The sequence below is a fragment of the Corythoichthys intestinalis genome, chromosome 13 (assembly GCF_030265065.1).
Source record: "Corythoichthys intestinalis isolate RoL2023-P3 chromosome 13, ASM3026506v1, whole genome shotgun sequence".
NCBI classification, from domain to species: domain Eukaryota; kingdom Metazoa; phylum Chordata; class Actinopteri; order Syngnathiformes; family Syngnathidae; genus Corythoichthys; species Corythoichthys intestinalis.
The window spans coordinates 48391221-48411405 of NC_080407.1; the positions used below are offsets into that span (position 1 = coordinate 48391221).

General features: G+C 40.8%; 1 protein-coding gene across 2 annotated transcripts in view; it reads left to right on the forward strand.

Annotated features, from left to right (window-relative positions):
• Positions 1-598: 598 nt before the first annotated feature.
• The window catches only part of tkfc (triokinase/FMN cyclase), a 170661-nt gene continuing 151074 nt past the window's right edge, over positions 599-20185 (forward strand). For both annotated transcript variants that reach the window (XM_057853816.1, XM_057853815.1), the window contains exons 1-2: positions 599-700; positions 3693-3738. The gene's annotated coding sequence lies outside the window, so the exon portion shown is untranslated. The remainder of the gene's footprint in view (positions 701-3692; positions 3739-20185) is intronic.

Here is a 20185-nt window from a genome sequence, read left to right on the forward strand (position 1 = left end):
TCATCTGCGTTTAGCCAAATTGTTGCACATAGTCGAATCGTCTCAAAATATGATTCTAAATCACATAATAATGCTATTTAAGACTTTTTTTTAATCCTGTCATACGCACTTTCAAGGGTTATTGATGTTATTAGAAAAAGTGATTTTTTTCAAACAATAAAAATAGTAGCTAATTACCGGTACTGCATCTGTACTTTTCCTGTGGACAATATGTGAAGTTATGTACTTTTGACACCTCGTGACACAAACACTACTGTTTTGTTCATTTTTATTATCATTATTAGGACTGGCTGAGACATCATTAGAATTCCAGATCAACACCAGTAATTACACTTAAAATGGATTTAAATGTAGTTTTAATGGAGAAAAAAAAACTTTATTGGATATCTTAATGTCCACATGTGGGTCGCGGTGCGTTCACACTTGCACAATCTGGCCGTAAACTTGTAAACTTGGTGCCGTGCTGTGATGATTGCTCTATAAATGTGAGTAGTTAAAGACACTCATCGTTGTTTGTCACGTACTGTATATGAGTGCGCTGTAGGTTTTCCGAGGGAGAATTTTTCCATGACGCCACCGCGGCTATGCGGAGAAAATCCACGAGGGGGCGCGAGATCGCCTTTTTAGCGTTGTTGCTGTCGGTTTGCGAGCAAACGAAGAAGCGTCATCAGGTGAAAGTGCTTTAAACGCAACACGACAGGTAAGCCAAATATCGAAATTTATTTTTATGAAGTTATTCAAGTATGATAACAATTATTTAGCGATTAAATATGAAGGATAAAGTGCAGTTTGATTTGTGACTCGTCCGATAAGGAAGATGCTGTTCTTAATATCAAAATGTGGCGCAGCTGTGACAGCTTTGTTACAAATGACGTGCTGAAATCTATGCAAGTTATTTTACGTATTTTGTTTGATTTTTGCCAGTTATTTAAAATATACACTGGATTTGAATCATCATTGCCTCAGCAATAATTACTTAACACCAGCTGTATTTTTGAATGTCAATTATGATATTATATTGATTTTTAGTGTTTTTCCTGCAAATAAAGCACTTCATGTCCCCTCAAATATTTTCACAAATCAAGCCATGAATTTTTTAAAAATCAAAACATTTTTTTACATGATGTACAACTTTCAAAATGCAGTGCGGGGTAAAGTTAGAGCAGCATATAGTGCAGTGGTCAGCAAACTGTGGCTCTAGAGCCACATGCGGCTCTATAGCGCTGCTCTAATGGCTCCCTGGAGCTTTTTCAAAAATGTTTGATAATGGAAAAATATGTTTTAATATGTTTTTGGGAAGACGACAAACATGCGGGGCCCCTAAAGGGATACCGACAGAAATTAAATCACTTTAAGCAATCTGGTGCGCACCAGATTGTTTCTCATGTGCACCACATTGTCTCTAGTGCGCACCAGAAAGTATTTGGTAAACATCCAATTATATAGCATTTAACCTATCGGACTTTTGCCATGCAAATTAGCCAATTGTTGTAAACATTAGCATTATATAGCATTTACGCTAGCGCACGTTTGCTATGCAAGTCAGCCATTTGTCGCATTGTTGCAATTGGCTAACTTGCATGGCAAAAGTCCACTAGCGTAAATGCTATATACTGGAATGCTAATGTTATTCCATGATATCGCATCTAAGCTAGTGGACCTTTGGTCTGCAAGTTAGTTAGCCAGTTGTTGTAAACATTAGCATTATATAGCATTTACGCTAGCAGACATTTGCTATGCAAGTTAGCCAATTGTTGCATTGTTGCAATTGGCTAACTTGTATACCAAAAGTCCGCTTGCTTAAATGCTATATACTGGAATGTTATTCCATTTAACATTGAACTTGCATAGCAAAAGTTCACTAGCCTAAATGCTATATACCGGAATGCTAATGTTATTCCATTATATAGCATTTAAGCTAGCTTAAATGCTATATAATGGAATGCTAATGTTATTTTATTATATAGCATTTACGCTAGCGGGTATTTGCTATGCAAGTTAGCCAATTGTCGTGTTGTTGTAATTGACTAACTTGTATAGCAAAAGCCCGCTAGCTTAAATGCTATTTACTGGAATGCTAATGTTATTCCATTATGCAAGTTAGCCAGTCGTTGTAAACATTAGCATTATATAGCATCTACGCTAGTGGACGTTTGCTATGCAAGTTAGCAATTGTTGCAATTGGCTAACTTGTATAGCAAAAGTCCGAAAGCTTGATGCTATATGATGCTAATGTCTACAACAATTGGCTAACTACTGGAATGCTAATGTTATTCCATTGTATAGCATCTAAGCTAGTGGACCTTTGCTGGAATGCTAATGTTATTCCCTTATATAGCATCTAAGCTAGTGGACGTTTGCTATGCAAGTTAGCCAATTGCGACAATGCAACAATTGAGCATCTAAGCTAGTGGGCGTTTGCTATGCAAGTTAGCCAATTGCGACAATGCAACAATTGGCTAACTTGCATAGCAAAGGTCCACTAGCTTAGATGCTATATAAGGGAATAACATTAGCATTCCAGTATATAGCATTCAAGCTTTCGGACTTTTGCTATACAAGTTAGCCAATTGCAACAATTGCTAACTTGCATAGCAAACGTCCACTAGCGTAAATGCTATATAATGCTAATGTTTACAACAACTGGCTAACTTGCATAACAAACGTCCGCTAGCTTAAATGCTATATGATGCTAATGTCTACAACAATTGGCTAACTACTGGAATGCTAATGTTATTCCATTATATAGCATCTAAGCTAGTGGACCTTTGCTATACAAGTCAGCCAATTGCAACAATGCAACAATTGGCTAACTTGCATAGCAAACATCCGCTTGCGTAAATGCTATATAATGCTAATGTTTACAACAACTGGCTAACTAACTTACATAGCAAAGGTCTACTAGCTTAGATGCTATATAATGGAATAACTTTAGCATTCCAGTTTAAAGCCTTTAAGCTAGCGGACTTTTGGTATACAAGTTACCCAATTGCAACAATGCAACAACGTGCATAGCAAAATTCTGCTAGCTTAATTGCTATATGCTATAATGCTAATGTTTACCATAATAGTTTCTGCTGTGCACCAGATTGCTTAAATTTATTTTATTTCTGTCTATGACCCTTTAGGGGCTCCGTACGAACATGACGCAAACATTCTAATTTATAATTTTGTAATGAAGTTAAACTTATGGCGGCATCGTACAACAGGGTAGTCACGTGGTGCGTCATTCTCTAGAGGATGCACTGCAGGGAAAATAAACATTTAATCATGAAGGCTCATTATGTAGCTGTAGGCAACTTAGTCATTTGAAAGGCTAAAATAGGTAATGTAAATACATACAGCATGTGTTGCCTTCATTATAGGGCTTAGATATTAGATATAGATATTATATTTTTTGTTCTTTTGATCCAATATGGCTCTTTCAACATTTTGGGTTGCCGACCCCTGGTATAGGGGTTACACACTACATATTCCATGGCCAACTCACTATACAGTGGATGGGGAGTGATTTCCAAAACAGCCTAAATGTTTGGAGCCATAATGGCGCCTCAAAGGGTTGGGAAGGCCGCCAGCGCCATGATGCCATTTCCTGTTCACCGCACTTTTTTTTTTTTCTTTTTTAATTTGCTCGTCTGCATTTTTTATAACTGACTTTACTCTGTCTGTGTGTGTATGTGCGGGCATGGCAGCTGTAAGACTACAAGGACCATTGTGGCACGAACCCCACACACACACGTGAGTTTCAAGACCTCAACACACTCAACCACAAATCTAATTGAAGTAGTTTAATAGTAAATGTATATTATATGGATGTGAGTGTGTGTGTGTGGTCACCTTGGAGTACCTACCCACACATAACTTTGATGTGGCAGACATGCTTCTCACTGCTACTTGGCTGAGGTCCAGCTGCCAATCAGAAGCCTCAGCAGGAATTTTGACCCCCTAAAAAAAATCTCCATTATGTATTTTTTTTTTAAAACTCATTCACCACCATAGGCTTAGTGTAGGGCTGCTGCGATCAATTATTTAAGCAATAAATTAATCTATGGATGAATTAATTCGATTAATTGGGTAATCAGATTACAAATGTTGCAGTGTAGTGTGTATGCTTCCATTAACATTTATGCTGCACTTTCAAAAGATTACTATATATGAATACAAAATAAAAATCCCTGAGCATAGACTTCATAATATATTGACATGACACGGGGCGTAGGGCAGGGCCAGGCCATTTGGGGGCCCTAAGCAAAATAATGCAAAGGGGCCCATATTTTTGGCCCACCATTTCGTCACAGTGTACTGTGAAACCCATACATGCAATCCAAGCCATACGTCCATATTTTGTATATTAATCAGATTTTGTTGCGCTGCATACTTCAAGCTTCTCACCCCAAATGAATTTCAGTACTTACAGTAGATAGTCCCAAACCTTTTTCTAAAAGAGGAAAGAAGTTAAGGAACTTTTATTTTTTTAAGCGTGTAATCAAGTATCAAAACTCACAAAAATCAAATGAAGCAAACTGTAGTAAACAAAATAGAATATAAATTAAACAATTGCCAGATTGGGGGCCCCCTATTGGTCAGGGGCCCTAAGCAGCTGCATAGTCTGCGTATAGGCTGGGCCGGCCCTGGCATAGGGCCAATCCGTAGGGGGCCTATTTTCAAAAACTAAGACGACCCCCTCTTTTTCAAGTTTGAAAAAAGACTTTTTGAACACCAAATGAATTTGTATACAGAAAATAATTACATCTGAAACAAATGATTATAACAATATATTTGAGAGAAAAAGCATGTTATTTTGCCTCATTCAAATATTCATATCTGAACATTTAAATACGTAAACTAAACTGCAATCCCATTCGTAAATGAATGGCTTCTGGTTTTGTAAATAAACCAATCTATTGTGATAAAACAACAAAATTGCAATAACTGCATTAACCATCAAAGTGAAGTCTAACTAACTGTAGTCCTGAAACCTGAATAAGGAAAAACATTGCAATAAAATAATGCAAACTGGTTAAACGAAAGTAGCTGAGAGAACATCGCTTCAATGATATCTGGCGCCATCTAGCGTCGTGAATGGGGAGAGTAGCTGAGATCTGTCATGACAAAACATCGCTTCAATGATATCTGGCGCCATCTAGCGTCGTGAATGGGTATAATGTCTAGACCGCGAATACAAGACCCCCTTTTTTTCAATCTTAATGCAAAAAGCACCGTCATATATTCAGGCCAATCTGGTACGTAAATATCGGCACAAATGCGAATGGTGTACTCACTTTTTGTGATACACTGCATTTCCTATTATGAAATTAAAAGGATCATATCCCCAGTTTTCTGTGATTAATCTCAGCCAAGTAAAAACTGGTTGAGAGATTAAACTCGCGCTTTCGAGTCATGTCGATGGCGGCGCTCTATGTCAAATACTTAATTTTTTATGGTGCTTTAAAGACGCCACGTGATTGAACACGCCGGCGTGATCATAGAACGCCAAGCCTGAGTCTGATTGGTATAACTGAGTCATGTGATTATTGTTGCGACGTCTCATTGGTGAAACTGGTTGAGCCACTGTTGCTGTCTTTGGCCCCAAAAAGACAGTAAGAGTATCGTTTTTTCTTCAACAATTGTACTCAAGTAAAAGTATAGCTTAGTAAAAATACTTTTTTATCAAAAAGTTACTCAAGTAAATGTAACGGAGTAAATGTTTTACTACCCACCTCTAGTTATCAGTAAAGATGTCCTGATCGATCGGCAAAAAAATATCGGACATGCCTTTTTTTAATATATATATTTTTTAATTAAATCGTTTTCTAATAGTATTTAATGTTACAGACAAAATGTCTTACACACATCCAGAGTCTTTAGTTTTGGCTTAAAGTAGGGCTATCAAATTTATCGCGTTAACGGCGGTAATGATTTTTTAAAAAATTAATCACGTTGAAATATTCAACGCAATTAACGCATGCGCTGCACGACCCACTCACGCATTGTCGCATTCAATCTATAACGGTGCCGTTTTACCTATATATGGAGCTAAAAGGCAGCGTTAAATGAGTAGTGTGAATTTTGGCAGTCTTTGGAGCCTATTTTAACCCTTTAAGGTCTGGGCCTATTTTGTCTGATTTTGCATGCCTTTGAAGTTGCCTTTATATTTCAAAGAAAGAATTGTTTACGATGGCCTGGTTTGGTCCCTTTTTTGTGACACCTTGAACTTCATGTCCAAACTTGTTTCCTTCACTGACCAATTATAAATTATCATTTTGGGCCCAAAAAGACCAAAAATTCCAAAATCGTTTTGTCAAAATTTTTGATATTGATGTCCAATTGACAACCAAACATACATAACGAACCGTTTTGAAAGTTTGTAATATTTATTCAACATGTTAGGATGAACATTCTACCAAAATTTTTTTAGAATAAATAGTCTTATATTTGACAATTCAACATAAACAACAGGTATAGCCATAGGCGTTTTTTGCCTTTATACATGCTCTAGTCAAAACAGGTTATATACAGCAGACCAAACAGTGAAGAACAGTGAAAAATTATATACCATCTAACACAAAAAGTGTTTAGAGGCCATCTCTTTATGAGTTTAGGTATTGCGGCCCATCACCTGATGAAAACTATGTACACACAATCAAGCTTCTTGAACACACATTTATATACACAAATTGAGAAGACTGATTGTGGGGAAAAAAATATATATACTACATTGGAAAAAAAAGTATTATCAAAAATATTAACAATAAACAAGTTAAATTTTTTTCAGTCATGCCACTCCGAAAAGCAGTTTCGTCCTGGAATTAGACACAGGGCTACATCACACACCTCACACTTCCATGGGGTGTCGGTCCTCTTTGCACCCTTCCATTTTCATTTCACTTTACTTTCATTGTCACTATAAATGGACATGAAAAAAGTCAGTATTTATGAAAATAATAAAGTATAAAATAAAAATATATACAGTAATAAATAATAATGGAAATCTATATGTATGACAGTAGAAAGAATACCATAGCTGAATATGAGCTACATCCCTAATCCTCGTATAGAAAGAAGAACACCACAAATTATAAATTCCTGCCTGGGATACTCAAAGTGCACGTACGACTTTGATCTGATATGCACATTTTATTATTATATACACAAACACACACTTATATTGCATCAAAATTAACTTTGTTTTGCAATATCAAAAGAAACTTTCAAAAGAAACTTTTTCAGCATTAAAAAAAAAAGTGAGTTGGCTTACCTCTGCTCGTCGATGGCGTCACCCACGTGTTCAAATCCGTCACTATCTTCACTCGAGGACTCTTCCGAAGAAGACGATGATGACGAATTTGGACCATCCTCTTCCTCAAGTTGATCAAAAAGCACAGTTGCTTGCGCTAAATTTAGTTTTCCGTTCATTGTCAAAGTCACACAAAGTCGCTGCTCGATCCAAACGGCCGTCGCTCGCCACCTCGCTGCTTCAGAACACTCCTCCCTCTCGTTCGGTAGAACCTCGCACGGCAATTATATTTATATAAATAAAAAAAAAACGCATTATGTGCTTCCACTGTGACTTCGAAAGGGTTCGTTTGATTTGTTTTTTTTTTTCATGGAGCTTCCGTTTTGAAAAAGGACAAGAAATGATGGAAATATAGACATAAACAAATGATCCATGCAGCGTTTTAATGTTTTTTTGAGAGGACAATAAAACTATAAAACTTAAATGACAATATCTCACATTCTAGTTGGTCGATTGACTTCAAATAATAACGAGAGTAAACCGCAACTTCCGCACTTTAAAACGAGACCAACCAACGGCATGTGGGTGACGTTATTAAAACGTGAGGGCGCTTCAAAGACGACGTGCGCTGAGGGCGCGTCCTTCGACTCTCAAGGGTTAATTGGCTAAAGCCTTACAATCCCTCCCTCAACAATTAGAAATATCGTGGGAAGCAATGTGGGGAAAAAGGTAGTAGTTGATCTTTTTCTTAACACCCTATGTTATTTCCCAACGCAGAGAAGATATATCAATTGGTACCACGACGCACAGTCATGGTTGCACTTCCCATCATGCATTTGCGCAGAAGTTAAATGGCTACCGTAACATTTACTGAAAGCTTAACAAATACACTAGATTCCAATATTTAGTCACAATATACAAAGTCACATTTATCCTTTAAGAATTACAAGTCTTTCTACCCGTGGATCCCTCCCACAGAAAGAATGTTAATAATGTAAATGCCATCTTGAGGATTTATTGTCATAATAAACAAATACAATACTTAAGTACTGTATGTTGAGTGTATATATTCGAGTTTTATTCATTTTTTTCTTAATGCATTGCCAAAATGTATATGATCGGGAAAAATTATCGGGAATGATTGGAATTGAATCGGGAGTAAAAAAACATGATAGGAACAACCCTAGTTATTAGCATTTTTGCTATCGTTCTGTACCCACTTCTTTAGCAATTATGGCTTTTTTCGTCCAATCAAGTGAAACGACGCCTTCAGACCACGTCAAGCGACGGCGGCGCTTTTGTTATAGTTTCAAGAGTAGGCCCAGTTAATTTTTTACAGGCCGCCAACAATATAGCCTTTCTTCCTGTGAGCAATGGGAGCCATATGGAGGCGCCGTTACTGTACCTGCGCCCTCGTACAGACGCCACATTGTACTGTACAATGGCGGCAGAGAACAGGATGGCGTAGGAAGCCTTTTTTTTTCTTTTCTGTGTGTGATGTGCAGCTTAACACCCTCTTTCAAGGTGATTTGTTAGTCCATTCGCATCGACGCAGGCGTCCCGCAGACTTGGAACTCAGCAGCTCTGCGGGCGAGAAACCCGATGATGAAAGCTAAGGGGGGGAAAGTGACGCACCCGACTCGTGATAATAAGGTGTTACTTTACTGCTCCGGCAAGGGTCAAAGGTAAGGAGAGAGGGATTTAGTGACTCGCTAATGCTCGGCTAATCAATATTTTTTGACTGGCGCGGTAAATCAGAAGGCGGCACATAAAAGCGGGTACATCGATGATGGATTAAAACGTATTTGTTTTGCTCTTCAAGTCCAAATATGACATCATGTCTTTGTGGCGACAAAAGTCAAGTAAGTGCTGTCAACCGCGTGACGGATCGACGTTCGCCGACCGACGCTCGGAGGGCGGGGATACTTTTTGGCGCGGTCGGTCAACTCGGAGGTCAAACGCGAGCAATGACATCAGCGAAGTTGCGTGTCAGGTGTTTTGATTTGTTCTCCGACCATGACTTAATATGCTCGTTCAAGACCCTCCGGCGCCAGGAAAAAAGTCTGTCTCGAAAACACGTATATTTGACAGAATGTATTTACAGGGTTCGTAAAGGGACTTGAAAATGCTTGGAAGTGTTAGGCACTCTATATCTCTAAGGACACTGTTTAAGAAAATAAATTATTAAATGAAGGAAAATCTGATAAATATTTTTCATCGGTTCTACATGCTCGTTCTGAAGTTGCTTTCCCTTGATATCCCGCTTCATATCGAGCATTTGAGTCCGTGCGTGAGTAGTTTGCAGTTTAGGTAAGCCAAAAGTGTGCATACTGTAAGTATTTGAACACCTGTTTATAAGCTAGAATTCTGACCCTGAAAAACCTGTATTAAAAATCCAACTCCACTCCATGTATTATCCTGAATCTGATGCACTTGTTTGAGGTCGATGGCAGCATAAAGATACCTGTCCACCCCATACAATGAGTAAGACTCAAACTTGTAACATGGTCACGACCAAAAAGCTGTCCAAAGACACCAGAGACAAAATTGTTCACCTCCACAAGGCTGTAAAGGGCTACGGAGCATTTGCCAAGCAGCTTGGTGAAAAAAATGTCCACTGTTGGAGCAATCATTAGAAAATGTAAGAAGTATTTAAGAATGTAAGAAGTAAATGTAAAAAGTATTGGCACCCCTTTAATTCTGTCAGATAATGCTCAATTTCTCCCAGAAAATGATGGCAATTACAAATCTGGTCCGATCACGTCATTTTCAAAGTATCGGATCGGCAAAAAAATATCGGACATGCCTTTTTTATTTTTTAATTAAATCATTTTCTAATTGTATTTAACGTTACAAACAAAATGTCTTACACTCATCCAGAGTCTTTAGTTGTGGCTTAAAGTAGGGCTTTCAAATTTATCGCGTTAATGGCGGTAATTAATTTTGTTTGAATTGATCACGTTAAAATATTTAACGCAATTAACGCATGCGCTGCACGACCCACTCACACATTGTCGCGTTCAATCTATAATGGCGCCGTTTTACCCATACAGTATATAGAGCAAAAAGGCAGCATAAAATGAGTAGAGTGAATTTTGGCAGCCTTTTGAGCTTTTTTTAAAATTGGCTAAAGCCTTACAATCCCTCTCCCAATGATTAGAAATATCGTGGGAAGCAATCTGGGGAAGCACGGTAGTATTTGATCTTTTTCTTAACACCCTATGTTATTTCCCAACGCAGAGAAGATATCTCAATTGGTGCCACTACGCACAGTCATGGTTGCACTTCCCATCATGCATTTGGGCAGAACAGTTAAATGACGACAGTATCATTTCCTGAAAGCTCAACAAATACACAAGATGGCAGTATTTAGTCACAATATATACAAAGTCACATTTATCCACATTTAAGTCTTTGTATCCGTGGATCCCTCTCACAGAAAGAATGTTAATAATGTAAATGCCATCTTGAGGATTTATTGTCATAATTAACAAATACAGTACTTATGTACTGTATGTTGAATGTATGTATTCGTCCGAGTTTTATTAATTTTTTTCATAATGCATTGCCAAAATGTATATGATCGGGAAAAATTATCGGGAATGATTGGAATTGAATCGGGAGCAAAAAAAAAGCGATCGGATCGGGAAATATCGGGATAGGCAGATACTCAAACTAAAACGATCGGGATCGGCAGATACTCAAACTAAAACGATCGGGATCGGATCGGGAGCAAAAAAACATGATCGGAACAACCCTACTTTGGTTGTAATATCTTCATTTATTCTGCTTACAATGAGAAAAAAACAACACAAAAGACAATGGGAAAAAAATTTAATCATAATCAGACAGTATTGTCTGATTATGTATTGGCACCCTTTGAAAAATCATGTGATGCTTCTCTAATTTTTGAAACTAACAGCACCTGTTACTTACCTGTGGACTTAACTGAATCACACTTGCAGCCAGTTAAAATGGATTAAAGTTGATTCAAACTCTGTCCTGTGTCTTGTGTGTATCACATTGAGCATGGAGAAAAGGAAGAAGACAAAATAACTGTCTGAGGACTTGAGAAGCAAAATTTTGAAGAATGGCAATCTCAAGGCTACAAATCCATCTCCCAAGACCTGAATGTTCTTGTGTCTACCGTGCGCAGTGTTATAAATAAGTGTAAAGCCCATGGCACTGTGGCTAACCTCCCTAGATGTGGACGGAAAAGAAAAATTGACAAGAGATTTCAACGAAAGATTATGCGGATGGTGGATAAAGCTCCTTGACTAACATCTAAACAAGTTCAAGCTGTCCTTCAGTCCAAGGGTACAACAGTGCAAACCCGTACTATCAGTCGGTTTCTGACTGAAAAGGGGACTCTTTGGTAGGATACCCAGGAAGACCCCCACTTCTGACCCAGAGACATAAAAAAGCCAGGCTGAAGTTTGTCAAAACTTACCTGAGAAAGCCAAACGAGACAAAAGTATAGAGTTTTTTGTGAAAAGGCATCAACATAGAGGAACAGGAAAAAAAGGAGGCCTTCAAAGAAACGAACACGGTCCCCACAGTCAAACATGGCGGAGATTCCCTGATGTTTTGGGGTTGCTTTGCTTCCTCAGGTACTGGACTGCTTGACTGTGTGCATGGCATTATGAAGTCCGAAGACGACCAACAAATTTTGCAGCATAATGTCGGGCCCAGAGTGAGAAAGCTTGGTCTCCCTCAGTGGTCTTGGGTCTTCCAGCAGGATAATAACTAAAAAAAGAGAGAAAGCACTGGAGACTTCTGAAGTGGCTAGCAATGAGTCCCGACCTGAATCCCATAGAACACCTGTGGAGAGATCTGAAAATGGCAGTTTGGAGAAGGCACCCTTCAAATCATAGAGACCTGGAGCAGTTGACCAAAGGAGAATGGTCTAAAATTCCAGCAGATTATTGTAAGGAGCTCATTGATGGATACCGGAAGCGGTTGTTCGCAGTTATTTTGTCTGAAAGTTGTGCTACCAAGTATTAGGCTGAAGGTGCCAATACTGTATGTACTGAATGTTGGTAGTAAAGATGGGGGAATTAATTTGTGGGTACGCATCCTCAGTAGTGTTCCACTGGGTCATGGGGTGTTTCGGCCTTTGACACTATACACCCTCCCCAGAGGAGGCCAGCTACAGGGTGATCAGCCCTGAGCTTGCGTCCCAAGCCCAGTTAGCCAAGGCAGTCGCCTGGGTGCAAGGTGGCAAAAAACCTCAAGGGGACTATGCATGGCATGGGTGTCCAGTTCCCTGAGCCAGGCTAAGGCTGACCGCATACCTCTTGAGGCACTACCTGGGGGCCCAGCTTAGGTCGTTCCTCTTTAGCCATAGCCACTGGCTGCTTCTTTCAGCTGCTTCTGACGCAGCTTTGATAGCTGTGCGCTGGCTCCTGACTCTCAAGTCCCTCAGGAGCTTTGTGTAAGTTGTTCCCACAAAGCCTCTGCACCTGACTTCCACTGGGCGGACTTCAGCGTTCCAGCCACGCTGTTGAGCTTCAGCAGCTAGCTCGAAATACCGCAGGTGTTTCCGCTCATATGTCTCCTCTATGGAGTCCGAGTTCGATGATGAATACCTTTTTTAAGAAGGGGGACCAGAGCACCAGATCAGGCCTCAAGGTGGTAGTGGCGATCTCTGAGGAGAACACCAGCTGTTTGCCAACATCTGCCAGCATCACCCCGTCGCGTGCTGGGAACAACTGGGTTCTCTCTGATGGTGTAGTAGACCTCATGGCAGCTGTGGCCCCTTCACGAACAAAGGCAGGTCCCCAGGACATATTAGATATCTGTGGTAGGGCGTTGATGTTAACTCGCTTTCCCTCCAGAGTAGAAGCAATGCTCTTCAAGACCTGGTTGTGGCGCCAAGTGTACCATCCTTGGGTGAGGCTGGTTTTACACCCTGTAAGTATGTGTCTGAGGGAGGCTGGCTTGGTGCACAGGACACACGCAGGATCTTTGCCAAACCACTGGTGGAGGTTAGTTGGCGTTGGGAGGACATCGTATGTTGTTCTGATGGCGAAGCTCAAGCTCGTAGCGTCCATGGCCAGTACATCTCTCCAACTCAGCTTCCTCTTTTCAACACCCTCCCACCCTACCCACAGGCCTTGTTTGCCAAGGGCGACTGCCTTGGCCCCTCTTGTTGCCTCCTCTTGACGCCGCACTTCCTCCACCACCATCTTGAAGTTATTGATGCCAAAGTGAGAGGCACAATATACTAAATGTGATGGTTCACTTTTTCTTTGTTTGCATAGTATCCTCAATAAAATATGAAAACCTATCACTGTTAGGGTGGTTTTAGTTAAAGCTGACAGTTTTTTTCATCTTGTGCTCATATATACCTAATACATAATACATATTGCCATTTTTTTTTCTTATTTGATATAACCAGTAAATGATTATTGCTTGCTATAATAGGTATAATGTTTAAGTGTTACAAAGTCTAAAAAGGGTCGGGATGACAACTGCTTTGCTTTAATGGCTGCAACATTACGTAACTAGACCTTCTAGGACATCTTGAGCATCTTACGTCTGGACTTTCGTCTAGACTTTCGAGGACAATCTTCCATTCGAGGACATCTTCCGTTGCCGCAGCGTGTCATAACTGAAGTGTCTGGGTCATTCTGACCATTTTACCTAAGTGCCCTTGCTTACACACGTGTATTTAGTTCGTTCCACCTACATGCTCACACTTAGCCAACAAAATCACATGGGTGTCTCCAGCTTGCTTTCCCCCTCCCTTTAGGGCGGCACCCTTCTGTGTTAGGACAAACCCCTAATAAAAAGAGCAAGGAGGGTTTTTCTTTAGATCAATTTGGGTGACTATACAGCGTAATCAAGCATTTCTCTGTCTAGTCCCTCCTTGCTCTCCTTGGCCAAGAAAACTGAGTGTCTTCTCTCCTTATTTTTGAGTAATTTTACAAATGTCTACCTAAGGGTCTATTTTTGAACTTGACATGTGTGATTTTGACAAAGATCAGCTTAAATTTGATGTGGATTTTTGCAGAAATGTGAGAAATTCCAAAAAGTTCAGATCATTTTTCATACCATCATGGCCATGAAAAAGGTGTACAAACCCTGTATTTACATTGTTTGTTTTAATGCTGAAAATGAATGTACGCAACTCATAAGGTGGAACAACGCCAAACGCGATGACATCACGCCAGGCCTGCGATCTTCTCGTCTTTGGTTTTTCTCCGCCGGACGAGCTGTTGTGTCTTCCGCGCACATGTGGAAATATGTTTGCGATTAACGTGGTCATCATTCATGGTCGCATGCCGCTGGTGTTTTTCGTCCGCGCACACACAAACAGTCATGTCAGAAGAAGTTGTAATTCTTCTGTACTCACCGCAAGCATTCTCTTTGTGTGTGCTCTCGCAATGTCGGCTTTTATTGTTCGTAAACCTTTCCCACACTCGCCGTACGAGGCCAAACTCGTCGGCGGTAGAATCATTTGCAGGCGGCGGTCCTCGTGACCTCGCCGGGAAGAACCTTGAGCGCGCTCACGTTTTGACTCCGACATGTGAGCGTCACGCTCGATGATTGAGTCCGTTTGTTGTCCGTCGCGGCGCAGGAAGGAGCGTCCGAGGCCGCGGGGCCGAGGAATGTGTGAGGAAATGAGAAAAGAACTCCGAGATGAAAGTCGCGAGAACAAACACGGAATGATACTGGACAGGCCGCCTCCCGGTCTTCCCACCTGGATTAAGACGAAACGTCGGCAATCCAGATCACTTCATCACTCGGAGCTTCGACGGCAGCTCGGAAAATGTCAAATATGAAAGAGCAAAGTTCTCATTTCCTCCCGAACGGGCTTCTCGGAGTCTTACGCGGAATGCTAATGATTTGTTTTAGCCTCGGGGAGGGGCGGGGGAGGGGGGGCGTTCAATAGCCGCATTCAAAGGTTTCATAAAGGAGGGCTCAACGTGATTCTTTGACCCCTTTTGATACCTCACTGATGTCATGCGACCTTCCCGACGACCTTCCCGTGTCCTCTTTGTCCTCTCTTTCATTTCCCCCCGTTTTCGAAAATCAACATCAGACAGACGCGCACGAAATCAAACTGTTTACTTCCCCCGTCTCCCAACGGAATCCACATGTGCTTTCGACTCTTTCCCACGTGGCGAGGATGACGCTGTCAGGTCGGCGCTTTTCCTCCTTTGATTGAGATGTAGCACGCGAATCTCGCAGCTACTGTTCAACATGCCCTCAATTCCCATTTTGGCACTCGCGTGTTTCACTTGGGTCACGTCCATCTGTTTGTCAATCGCTTCCACCTCTGCGCTCAGCGGGGGGGTCGCTAAGGCAACCGTGTATAAATAGAAGCGTAGATAGAGTAAAGGTGTAATTGCACGGTACGTTCTCGATGTTTGTCGAGTGGTCGACTGGCACTCGAGCTGTATTTGTCCACGAGGAAGTAGTCGGCAAGGCGTCATTACATCTACAGTGGGGTAAATATGTATTTAGTCAACCACCGATTGTTCACGTTCTCCTACTTGAAAAGATTAGAGAGGCCTGTAATTGTCAACATGGGTAAACCTCCACCATGAGAGACAGAATGTGGGGGGAAAAAAATCACAGTTTGATTTTTCAAGAATTTATTTCCCAGTTAGAGTGGAAAATAAGTATTTGGTCACCTACAAGCAAGCAAGATTTCTGGCTGTCAAAGAGGTCTAACGAGGATCCACTCGTGACCTGTATTAATGGCACCTGTTTTAACTAGGGTTGTTCCGATCATGTTTTTTTTTTTGCTCCTGATCCGATCGTTTTAGTTTGAGTATCTGCCGATCCCGATATTTCCTGATCCGATTGCTTTTTTTTTTTTTTTTTTTTTTGCTCCCGATTCAATTCCAATCATTCCCGATAATTTTTCCCAATCATATACATTTTGGCAATGCATGAAGAAAAAAATGAATAAAACTATATACATATATATATATATACATTCAACATACAGTACATAAGTACTGTATTTATTATGACAATAAATCCTCAAGATGGCATTTACATTATTAACATTCTTTCTGTGAGAGGGATCAACGGATAGAAAGACTTGTGACTTTGTATATTGTGACTAAATATTGCCAAGTAGTGTATTTGTTGAGCTTTCAGTAAATGATACTGCAGCCATTCAACCCAAATGCATGATGGGAAGTGAAACCATGACTGTGCGTAGTGCTACTAATTGATATATCTTTTCTGTGTTGGGAAATAACATAAGGTGTTAAGAAAAAGATCAATTGCTACCTTGTTTCCCCACATTGCTTTCCATGATATTTCTAATCATAGGGAGAGGGATTGTAAGGCTTTAGCCAATTAAAATATAGCTCCAAAGGCTGCCAAAATTCACTCTACTCATTTTACGCTGCCTTTTATCTCTCTATATAGGTAAAATGGCGCCATTACAGATTGAGCGCGACAATGCGTGAGTGGGTCGTGCAGCGCATGCATTAATTGCGTAAAATATTTTAACGTGATACATTTTTTTAAAAATTAAGTACCGCCGTTCTCGGGATAAATTTGATAACCCTACTTTAAGCCTAAACTAAAGACTCTGGATGAGTGTAACATATTATGTCTGTAACGTTAAATACAATTAGAAAACGATTTAATTAAAAAATATATATATATATTGAAAAAGGCATGGCCGATATTTTTTTGCCGATTCCGATACCTTGAAAATGACATGATCCCGATCGATCGGGACATCTCTAGTTTTAACTCATTATCCGTATAAAACAGGGGTCCCCAACCTATTCCACAAAGGCCCACTGTGGGTGCAGGATTTCATTCCTACCATACAAGGTGACAACACTTTTTCCCCAATCTGGTGTTTTACAAGTGCAATCAGTTGATTGCAGTCAGGTGTGGCTTGTTTTAGCAGAAGCCTCATTGGTTCGACTGTCTCTGCTGGATTGGCTGGAACAAAAACCAGGACCCACAGTGGGCCTTGAGGACTGGGTTGGAGACCCCTGGTATAAAAGACACCTGTCCACAACCTCAGTCAGTCACACTCCAAACTCCACTATGACCAAGACCAAAGAGCTGTAGAAGGACACCAGAGACAAAATTGTAGAGCTGCACCAGGCTGGGAAGACTGAATCTGCAATAGGTAAAACGCTTGGTGTGAAGAAATCAACTGTGGGAGCAATTATTAGAAAATGGAAGACATACAAGACCACTGATAATCTCCCTCGATCTGGTTGCCTGGCACCGGCAGACTATTCTCCCTGTATTTTTCAAACACTGTGAGAAATAGTCTGGGACCCAGCCCATAAACGGCCTCTCGCGCAAGGTACAAAATCAATCGTCCAATCAGATATGTTTATTTGCGTGATGTGTTCTTAAGGAGTAATGTCACTCTTGCGCGCCGAAAGTCATCTCTACAACAACACAGATGGCGAACGGGAGAGCCGAGACTATGTTCCAATCCGCTGTAAAACCAGTTTTAAATGACCAAAAACACATCGAAACAAGTCATTGACAGCAGTCAACATGGCTCGCGCTAGCCATGTTGAATAAACCCCTCCGCTCACGCTAATTACTTGTCGCTTTAACAACATCATGTCTGCCTGTCCCTGATTGGTCCACTCCGCTATCTGTTTCCTGTGGCTTGGTCCGCCCTCGGAATTTGATCCGCCGGACGGTCGCCAGACCGGTATACCAGGCAATCGATCTGGGGCTCCATGCAAGATCTCACCCCGTGGCGTCAAAATGATAACAAGAACGGTGATCAAAAATCCCAGAACCGCACGGGAGGCCTATTGAATGACCTACAGAGAGCTGGGACCACAGTAACAAAGGCTACTATCAGTAACACAATGCGCCGCCAGGGACTCAAATCCTGCACTGCCAGACGTGTCCCCCTGCTGAAGCTAGTACACGTCCAGGCCCGTCTGCGGTTCACTAGAGAGCATTTGGATGATCCAGAAGAGGACTGGGAGAATGTGTATGGTCAGAAGAAACCAAAATAGAACTTTTTGGTTCAAACACAGGTTCTCGTGTTGGGAGGAGGAAGAATACTCAAAAGCATCCGGAGAACACCATACCCACTGTGAAGCATGGGGGTGGAAACATCATGCTTTGGGGCTGTTTTTCTGCAAAGGGACCAGGACGACTGATCTGTGTAAAGGAAATAATGAATGGGGCCATGTATCGAGAGATTTTGAGTGAAAATCTTCCATCAGCAAGGGCATTGAAGATGAGACGTGGCTGGGTCTTTCAGCATGACAATGATCCCAAACACACAGCTCAGGTCCTGGAGTGGCCTAGCCAGTCTCCAGATCTCAAACCCATAGAAAATCTGTGGAGGAAGTGTTGCCCAACGACAGCCCCAAAACATCCCTGCTCTAGAGGAGATCTGCATGGAAGAATGGGCCAAAATACTAGCAATAGTGTGTGAAAAGCTTGTGAAGAGTTACAGAAAACGTTTGGGCGCTGTTATTGCCAACAAAGGGTACATAACTAAGTATTGAGATGAACTTATGGTATTGAAAAAATACTTTTGGTTGTGGACAGGTGTCTTTTATACCGATAATGAGTAAAAAGAGGTGCCATTAATACAGGTAACGAGTGGAGCCTCGTTAGACTTGGTTAGAAGAAGTTAGACCTCTTTGACAGCCAGAAATCTTGCTTGTTTGTAGGTGACCAAATACTTATTTTCCATTCTAATTTGGAAAGAAATTCTTTAAAAATCAAACAATGTGATTTTCTGTTTTTTTTCCCCACATTCTGTCTCTCATGGTTGAGGTTTACCCATGTTGACAATTACAGGCCTTGCTAATATTTTCAAGTAGGAGAACTTGCACAATTGGTGGTTGACTAAATACTTATTTGCACCACTGTATACACGTATAAATATACAGTACTTTTGCACAGAACTGTATATATATTTTTTTAATTATTAAATTTATTAGGATCATGGAAGCTTCCACTTGGGGAAAATATATACATACAGTATATCCTGTATATACATAATATAATAAAAATATACAGTACTGTGCAAAAGTTTTAGGCAGGTGTGCTGCCTAAAACTTTTGCACAGTACTGTTTATATATTTTTTTTAAATGTAAGTTTGAAAGTTCGAGTGAGTCTGGGCTGCATCTAGCGTTTCCAAAAAAAAGGGTCTTGATGAATCCACCCAAAAACTTATCCTGTAATTACCTCGGTCGGTAGGTCAAGGTTGTGTTTTCAGTCTGTTGGTGTTCAAGAGGACGAATGAAGGCATTGTTAGTAAATTTACAGGATTTTTTGGTAATATGAAACGGAAGCGGTGATTCAGGAAAGGAATTTCGCAATAAGTTGATAACGGATTAGCCTATTTAACGACAATTTGCTGGGTAGGTGATGAGTAGAGGGAGTGAGTGCGCACTCTAAGAGCGATGCTTTGAATGCCGCTAGTTAACTCATTAGCTACCAATGACTGTGATAAATACTGCGAACTATGATGCTAGTCAGTAAGCATACCTGTGTGTATTCGGTACAGCTTTCGTACTTTTTCAACAGAAATCCGGCGTTAGATCGCTGCGTGCTTGTGTTTGTGAATAGCTCCTCTTGATGTGAGCATCCCCCTACTTGAATGACCGAGCTGACCCGTCAATACCATGATGAAGTTTATGGCAGACGTGAAAGTCCGCTTTAGGAGTTCTGCATTCTCCTCAACGGTGGTAACAGAAGACTTTGTCAACAACAGATCCTGTTTTGTTTTGACAAACTCACTGTGGACAGACGGAGTCCACGTTCACACTTGTCAAAGTGGCGCCGAAGTGCAGTCGGGGACAGATAAACTTCATAAAAATTCCTATATAGTCATTAGGAAAGTCCGGAATGATCATTCACTGGTTTTTGACTCCCTAAGCACTACATTGGGATTTGAGTTGACTTTTTAGTGAACTATCAAGGGAGATTCATGGTCGCTTCCTGGTAGAGCCGCCACCGTCGCC